The following is a 9860-nucleotide window of genomic DNA, read 5'->3' as shown; positions in this document are numbered from 1 at the left end:
TGGGGACAGGTGGACCAGCAGGGTGGGGACAGGTGGACCCAGCAGGGTGGGGACAGGTGCACCCTGTGGGGAGGGTGGGGACGGGTTGCACTGACAAGGGAGGTGGGGGTGGGGGTGCACCAGCCAAGGGAGGAGTGGGGGCCAGAGTGCACTTGACATATGGGGAGGGTGGGGACAGGTACACCAACAAGGAGGAGTACACCAACAAGGAGGAGTAGAGACAGAGTACACCAACAAGGAGGAGTAGAGACAGAGTAGACCAACAAGGAGGAGTAGAGACAGAGTACACCAACAAGGAGGAGTAGAGACAGAGTACACCAACAAGGAGGAGTAGAGACAGAGTACACCAACAAGGAGTGTGTTACATATGTCTGTGTATTTACATAACATTAGATGTGTGCTGTATATTCACTTTGTATCAGTCACTGTTGTAAGAGCAGTTTTCTATGAAGCAAATATCAAAGCTGTACAGTTCTATATTCTTTGTAATAATCAGTTCATTTTTTGCACTGGATGTGAATTATATTGGTTCTATTATGTGCTTATACAGTAATATCTCCATTAGACAGATTCCTTCTTAACCAGAACTCTCCAGTAGCCAGAATTAAAGTTTCCTCAGAATTTAAAAAAAAATCACAATTCTGGGTCAGAGAACAAAATCTGAAGTGGAAAATCAGGCGCATTTTATGAAAATTCCGAGAAAAATTCCGGAAAAATCTCATAGAAATTTTTATTTTGGTTTATTGAAGACATGTTGAGATCATTAGACCCGTGATCCTCCAACCTGACAATGGGTGACTTGATATTAGTGGGTCAGTAACATGACCCACTAACAACCTCCATCGAAAATGTTAAGATGTGATTACAGTTACGTATTTCAGTCAGCTGAGCGAACAGTGTCCGATTACTCTAGGCTAAAGACGACAGCATCTGCTGGTGAATACAGTACAGTATGTACAATTAAACTAATTACAGTACTGTACTGTGCAGTATACTGTACAATAATAAATATAAAATAATAGAATACTGTATTTTAACTTGCTTTGAGGTGTGTATGTCGTATTCCCGGCAGCTTTGTTTACATATCAAACAGCTGATTGTAGAGGCAGTCGATGATGACATGCCATATTCTTTACAGTGTGCATTGGTTCTAATGACTTCTTCGTGTTTCATAATAATTTCTGCACTGTATATTATCAATATGTTAACTAAATTTCAGAATGACCAATAATTTTAATGTAAAAATGCACAAATATCCAAGAGAATAACAAACTTGATGTAAACTCCACTGTAAACAAAGTTAAACTGAGAAGCGTTGTTGGGTGATTCGATCAGCTGTTGGGCGCACAAAACTGTTCCCTGTACAGTGAACCCTCACTTTACGCGGTCAATTGAACCCACGGAGGCCCGCGTAAAGTGAGAAATGCGTAAAGTGAACAACATAACATGTGGGATGAATTGAAATAGAGACCGGGGATATAGATAAAGTTCTTATAATATCTGAGCAGGATAGGACTCGGAGCACAATACCTACGTTGTAGAAGAGATGGCTGGGCACACGGGGATGGGGGGTTGGTTCCGAGGCAGAGGGCAGATTATTGGCCCTCACCTGTATCACGACCGGGTGAAGAACCCTGCTCGCGCCGCTCTCCGTGTAAAAGGGTACACACACCGCGGAAAGTGAGCATTCCGTGTTCGGCAGGGTACCGCGTAAACGTGGAAACGCGTAAAGTGGGACCGCGTAAAGCGAGGGTTGACTGTACTGTATATATTATCAATATGTTAACTAAATTTCTAAATGACCAATAATCTTAATATAAAAAATGCAAAAATATTCAAGAGACCAACTTTCTTGATATTTACTTCACTGGAAACGAATGTAAACATAGAACCAATTACTGTATTGGCAGACTGGCCGACCAGCTGATGCCACAACAAAACGTGTTTGTCGTAAGGATTTCGTTAACCGAAGTTTAGTTCGTTAATGGAACTGAAAATCCTTATAGGAGCTAATTCGTTAACCAAAATTTCGTTAAGTGAACCGTTCGTTAATTGAGGGACCACTGTATAGTATAGTGATATCTCCGTTAACCGATACAGCTGATGCAGAGCACTTCCAGGAATGAGAGATTTCCGGGTAACGAAACGACTCTCTCAAACTCAGAAAAAATCCCTCATCCCTCATCCCGGGTAACGGAAAAATTTTCTCGGAAGTTCCAGAAATTGCCCATTACACCATCTCTCGGACCCGGAAAAATATTCATCCTCTGAATTTTCCGGCTACTGGAAAATTTTTCTTTGAATTTCTGGAAATTGCGCCTGATTTTCATCTCTCAAACCCAGGAAAAAAAATCCCCCATCCCCGGAATTTTCCGGGTATTATGAAAATTTTCTCTGAATTTTTAGGAAAATGTGCCCCTCAGAAAATTGTTCCGAGAGGCGGAATTTTCTGGAAAATTCCGGCTTTGGAAACAATTTTCAGAGAAAATTTCAATTCCGGCTATTGGAGAGTTCCGGGTTTGAGGGATTCTGGCTAACGGAGATATTACTGTAGTGCAGTACGGGTAGTATACATTGTTTTGTTTACAATAACTGTATTATCAATATTGTACGTGTACAGTGGTGTTTGTGTAAATAAATACAGCTCCTGCAAGATATCACCCAACAGTGGGTGACCTGACATTGCATCAGGTCAGTCATATGAGGCCACTAATCCCACACCCTACCTCCACTTGACATTGTGTCAGGTCAGTTACATGAGACCCACTAATCCCCCACAGCTCCAAGGGAGTGTAAAACAACAATCTTTGTGTAACACACAGTTTCATTCATGCCAGTACAGTATCATATAGATTTATAATTTTTAAATATATTTATTTAACCAAACTTGTAGATAAACCACAGTTCACTATTCTGGATTATTATAGGAAAAAACTGAGTTTCTAACTAAATTAAAACTGCTTTTATGGACTACAGTAGTTTTGTCTCTCAGAAAACATTCCCTACCACCAGAAACATTCTGGGATGTGGGTTTGTGTCTGTCAGTGCAAGATGCATAGTTTAAACTCTTAGAAACTCTTCCCAGTAAGCAGAAAATATTCCGGGGATGTGGAAGTTTTTCCGGGTTTGAGAAAGTCGTCGGGTTACCGGGATCGCTCATCCCAGAAGTGCTCTGCACCCATTGTTCCGGTTGATGGGGATATCATTATATTTACTGTACTTTATTTCTAATCCATATCATTTATATTGAGTGGAAAATAAGTGATAAAAAGTCCATTTTTCTGAGACATGAATTTGCGAAGTCAGCTTGTAGCACTGTGCATTGAAGGATTTATTGGGGTCCTAAGAGTGAGATTCACCTAACAGTAAAATCTCTCTATTCAGCACCTCTCAATCCCCATAGGTGCTGGATAACTGGGGTTCCATTGTACAATACTGCAGATTGCTCTTGTAGCTATAACTGTCGTACAGTTTTTTAATGTTTTCTCACCCTTAAAACCCGGATGACTTTCCAGTACGTTCACTAAGGGAACCCCGGGTGACGTTCGTCAACGTTCTTAATTTTTGCTGCATATTTTGAATGTCCAGGCAAGATGAAATACTTTGTATTGGATATTTATTTAATTGGCAACTCAACTCGAGCATAATCTCTGTCTGGAGACTCGTGGTCATTTACCCACCAACTAATGTGATGATAGCACGTCCTCAACCTCTGTTCAATAATTTATAGCTCCTATAATTATGGCTATGATATCAATAAAATTGATACATATCATATAAATACAACAGCACATATTTTATGTACAAAAAATAGCTCCTTCCACACTCAAACCATCATTTAGGTGACAGACACAGTTCAGGCAGTCAACCAGCTGACTCACACACATGTGGCTGCTGTGCTGGGAGGGATCACAGTTATAGCCCAGTAACCCACTGGCTCATCAATATGTTATGTGCAGTACCAAAAGTGATTTCTTGCAGCCCCTCCTTCAATGAGCAGATATATGAATACCATTTACCTTGCCAAAATCAGATCTTCCAACTGATTGACACTATGGCATTCATCCAATACCAGACTCTCGGTGCAAAAACCTTAGCAGAGCTGATGACGCAGTATTGTCCGAAAAACTCTCCAGCTCAAACCAGTTAATTTTTGTTATATCCATCTTGTCAGAGACAGGTATAACTTTGATGCCACATTAAGTCTCAAACTGTATGAAAAGAAACATAGAGGAAACAACTTATTGTCTAAGAAATATATACTACAGTGATCCCTCGGTTAATGAACGCCTCAGTTAACGAAATTTCGGTTAACGAATTACCTTCCATAAGAATCTTCAATTCGGTTAGCAAACAAAAATTCGGTTAACGAAATTCTTAAGAAATCATGTCAACATGTTTTCGCTTGCTCACCAGCTGGAATATTAGTCCGCTAATACAGTAATCGGTTCTAGGGCTTAAATTAGTTCCCATTTGAGTAAATATCAAGAAGGTTGTACTATTCAATAATTTTCCAAGTTTTATATTAAAATTTTTAGTCATTTTAACACTTATTCAACATAATTGCAGTACAGGAAACTAGTTTTTGGTGCGCCAATCAGCCACTTCACTCACCCACCAAGGCGTCAGTTTGTATCTCTGGTCAGTGGAGGTAGCATCTTGCTTGTGGCTCTCTTGTACATAAACTATTTTTACATTTTTACAGTACAATTATTGGTCATTCTGAAATTTATTTAACATATTGACAATGTAGTGCAGTGCAGTGTTGATTTAAAGAAAATAATCTTGAATTACACCTAGTGAACTGAAAATTTTATGGGTGAAATGACGGCATCAAGCATGGGGTGATTTCTCTTCCACCCCTACTTCCTTCTCTTCTCCCTTCTCCTCCACCCCCACTTCTAATTCTCATCATCATCAACCAGGAGCCTTCTACATATACACCTCAAAGTAAGTGTACTTTATTGCATTTTTTTTTACTTTGAATGTAATTTTCGGTGAGCTGGAACCAATTACCCAAAATCCCACTGAAACATTGGTTTCGGTTAACGAAATTTTCGGTTAACGAACGACCTTCTGGAACGAATTGTGTTCGTTAACCGAGGGACCACTGTATCTGATACTCTGGATATTCCTGAATGGAAACCATTACTCAACAACCCCTGTAACAAAGCAAACCTGTTATAATACACGACGACACAAACCTTCCTGATGACACGAGTCACCTTTGGTGGAACAGGCGGTGACCGTGGGAAGACAGTTTGTCTCAAATGCAAAAACTTTGAACGTGGATGAACTCGAGCGTCTGAATCACGAAGGAGCAGACACAAGACTATTTGCACACACTGCACACAGCTGTAGAACACATGGCTCCAGGTGTGTTGTGATTCATGCATGTGATACTGATATAGTTCTTCTAAGTGTGTGTATCACTTCAGCAAGACTGGCCATACTAAAAGAGTTATGGATTCAAAGGAACAACAGGTATCTCTCTGTGCATGTTTGTTCAGAACCTTTCCACTAAGTATGAAAAATCACCTGCCTGTGATGTAATGTGCACAATAGTTCACAAGTCCAACATTGATAGAAGCTAAGATGTATCAAAGATCAAAACAGGTATTAATAATTTGATATCTTGCAGATAAATATTTTGCAAAAGACAAGGGACTTGGCTCCCTGACTATAAGGGTTGCCGTATTTTTCGGCTTGAAAGGCGCACTTTTTATAACAAAAATATACCTTGAAAATTACTGTGCGTCTTCCAGGACGCTAGTTGATAGTTGAAGCAGAGGTTTTCTGAGGGTCAACTGAAATCAGCCCCTTACAAAGACTGTTACCTCATTACAGTACTTAACAATTACAAGTATTCTCTATAGAGTACTATAAAACTATTGATTTAACTAATATTGTTGATATATTGCAAAAAAAATAAAAATAAACCCTTGCTGTTGTGTGGTTTATTTACTAATGGCAGTGGTGCGGCAGCGCCATCTATTGAGGAATTGCTAAAGGTTGTCTGCTGGTCTCAAAGTGCAGGAATGTTTGTTTCTTTATACATAGGCTCTCATATTTGGACACCTATTTACAGTAGGTTTTCATATTTGGACACCCATTTAGACTGTACAAGCCTCGCGAAATTAAAATCTTCCAAATTTAAATAAACTTCCTACGGAGAAAATTAATTTGAGTCTGGCACTTTCGATGTCTAGCTAAATTTGGCCTTATTTACCCTACTTTTTGTGATAATTACTACCTGTAATAAAGCAACATCCTAATAAACCAACAAAAATAACACAGATAATGTTAAATAAAAACTAAAAACAACACAGAAAAAGTTTTTGTTCTACAGCTTCAGCTAGAGTTGAACCTGATGACTTGGCAACTTTGTAATCCAAGTAAAAACACACACAACAACATTGGCTGTCCTTATGTTTTGAACTTTACCACCACTGGTGGGTAGAATTTACGTATTAAATTCAGAAACATTAATTAAAATATATATAAACAGTAAATAAGTGTTGTTTTCATATTCTTATGTAGAGTAATGACGATATGTTTTCATGTGTGCTCACTTACATACGCGATCTCACTTTTTTCTTTACCATTAGTGGTTAGCTACTTCCATTATTCCATTTATTAACATTAAATAACATTACTTAAAACAACCATATTAATTTTTTACAATAATTTTACTACAGCTACAACCAGGGTCTTATTATCTTCAGTTTTATATGTAGAACCAGTCAGTCACTGGTTTTGTAAACAATAACGAAAACAATGCCGTCTCGTCTCCTCATGTGTTTTAATATTCTACGTACAATATTATTAATAAATTGTATTGTTCATTTTGCACACAAACATTAATTCAATCAAAAAGAAATTAGGTAACAAACAATGAAGAATCTTTTGTACATAAGAGAAATTACGCTGTATTGTGCACGTCTGAACGTTGGCGGGCCGCTCAAACCAGTCAAAATTCGAGTTTCCGCCGTCAAAATTTGAAATTGTGTAGTGTTTTTTTGTCCAAATATAAAACGTCGAATTAAAAACTCGTGAAATTTGAGAACCTACTGTAGACTGTAAAAACCTCGCAAAATTCAAATCGTCCAAATTTAAATACAACTTCCTATGGATAAAATTTATTTGAGTCTGGTACTTTTGATGTTTGGCTAAATTTTGCCTTATTTACCCTACAGTACTTTTTGGGTGAATTACTACCTGTAATAAAGCAACATCCTTATAAACCAGGATTTGAAGATGAATAAAATGCTTTTGACTGTTTTACTGGACATGATATTTAGATATTTACAGTTTTTTTTTTGTTTTTATTGTTTGCTTACCAAAAATTTTTATTCAACTGATTTTTACAGAGTTTTTTTTACTTGAAATTTTTTGTTTTTAAATGAAGACTTTTTGTTTTATTTAGACGTTTATATACATGTTTACATTTGCTTACCTTCTACTGTTGGAAAATATTTCCCTTCGTTGTCATACAGACAAAAACAAGAGAAAGAATGTAAACACTACAGCCCGCTAGACGCTGAGGTGACCAGGTGTATAAAATGAGTGCTGTATTAAAGATTTCACCTCCTTATACAGATTATTGTTTTTTAAATTGATGAAAATGACGACTGATAAGCAGTTCTAAGTTATGATATTCAAAGAGGTGTGTGTACTTGTGCCAAAATGGCTGTATAATTATCAAGCAACAGTTTCGCTGGTGTCAGTAGATAGGCAGCTACCAAACAGGGAGGTACTACCGCCTGGGAAGATATTGGAAGCATAATGTGTTGTCTAATGGTAGACCCTGCTGCCATATGGCATCACAAAAATTGTGACCAAATCCCAGGTTCATAATCTGACTTTCTGCCTCATTTACACACAATTGCAGGGTCTCAATTGTTTCTCTTAATGTTGACAACACAACATACACATATTGTTTCTCACTATTGATTTTTGTTTAATTTTTGTATTTCTTTATGGTTCTCTATTATTAGTATTATTAGTATTACAATTTCACCCCCTAGGCCCTGAAGTGGGTCATGACTGTTCCAGGTGGCTAAGCCCAAAAAAAAAAAAAAAAAATAAATAAATAAAATTATATATATATATATATATATATATATATATATATATATATATATATATATATATATATATATATATATATATATATATATATATATATATATATATATATATATATATATATATATATATATATATATATATATATATATATATATATATATATATATATATATATACTGTATATATATATATATATATATATATATATATATATATATATATATATATATATATATATATATATATATATATATATATATATATACATGTGTGTGTGTGACAACATACCGTATATACTCATCTATAACCCCCCCTCGTTATCAGTCGACCCTGATTTTTTGACCAAGAAATCGTTAATTTATGATATTCCTCGTTTATAGTTCCACCCACGTTTTTGAGGGTAATGGAACAACAAAACCACTAAAAACGCTCTACGTCCTATAAACTGAGGCTCGCCGTGCATGAAACACAAGTGCTGAAGGCAAATTGTTTACCATTTATTATTACGACACTTTACACTGAAACCCGGGTAGTTTCAACAAAAATATTGTATATTTCCATTCAAGTATTTATTCAAGTCAATTAGGAGGGAATATTATTGAAATACAACAGTTTTTAAACTAAACCATTCGAAAAGCGATTACGGTAACATCTTTTGAACGAAAGAAAGCGAAAGTCATTGTTTTCGTCATGATTTTATCCCACTTTCCACTGTAATACGTATGTAATTTCAGGAAAAATATTACATTTCCGTGAATGTATTATATCAAGCACAGTATGAATAGAATATCATTGTAATATATCAGAATTTTAACCGAAAACTATTAAAAAAACGAGTAACATCTCAAGAACATCGGAAGGTTAGGTAAAGTCTTATGTTTTCGTCATGTATTTTATCCTATTTTACATTGAAATACATCACGTTTCCACAAAACTACTATTTATCTCCGAGAATATATTCATTCAGGCGCAGTTTAGGTAAAATAGACGAGTGATGTAATAGTTTTTTAACTGAAAACGATTCGAAAAACACGTACCCTCTAGCCCTGTTCAAAGAGAGGACTGGGAGAAGCTGTTTAGTGCTGCAGACGATGACAAGGAAAATGATTTTGATGAATTTTAATGAAAAGATTCAGAAATATGGTATCGTAGTATTTATTCAAGTCAATTAGGATAGAATATTATTGTAATACAACAGTTTTTGAACTGAAAACCATTCGAAAAGCGATTACGGTAACATCTTTTGAACGAAAGAAAGCGAAAGTCATTGTTTTCATCACGATTTTATCCCACTTTTCACTGTAATACGTACGTTCAGCAAAAATATTACATTTCCGTGAATGCATTATATCAAGCACAGTATGAATAGAATACCATTGTAATATAACAATATTTTGAGTCCTACTCTTTCCATTTACAGAGTACTGTACAAGCCCATAATAATGGCTCCTAAAGTAGATAAACTTCGTTGTGTGAAGAGAAAAAAGAACACATTGAAATTGAGTGACAAACTTGAAATAATTAAGAAACTAGATCGTGGTGTGAGCAATACTGTTCTAATGGAAACATACGACATTGGAAAGTCTACAATTTATGATATATAAAAGGCAAAGAATAAAATTTAGAATTCACAGCTTTTTCATTAAAACTGCTCGTTTTGATAAATGAAGCATGCTATATTTGCAAATGAATAAACTATCAAAATGTACCTGTTCATTTCTTCTTTATTCTTCATTAAATTTGAATTTTAAAAGTACTGCCTGAGAATC

General features: G+C 36.0%; 1 long non-coding RNA gene across 1 annotated transcript in view; it reads left to right on the top strand.

Moving 5' to 3' along the window:
• Positions 1-244: 244 nt before the first annotated feature.
• The window catches only part of LOC121864740, a 12138-nt gene continuing 2522 nt past the window's right edge, over positions 245-9860 (top strand). The window contains exons 1-2 of the long non-coding RNA XR_006088647.1: positions 245-356; positions 2788-2792. This is a non-coding gene — a long non-coding RNA (uncharacterized LOC121864740). The remainder of the gene's footprint in view (positions 357-2787; positions 2793-9860) is intronic.

This window comes from Homarus americanus, unplaced genomic scaffold (genome assembly GCF_018991925.1).
Source record: "Homarus americanus isolate GMGI-L3 unplaced genomic scaffold, GMGI_Hamer_2.0 scaffold19291, whole genome shotgun sequence".
Lineage (NCBI taxonomy): Eukaryota > Metazoa > Arthropoda > Malacostraca > Decapoda > Nephropidae > Homarus > Homarus americanus.
The sequence above is the reverse complement of the archived record's forward strand: the minus strand, read 5'-3'. Positions and strand labels throughout refer to the sequence as shown.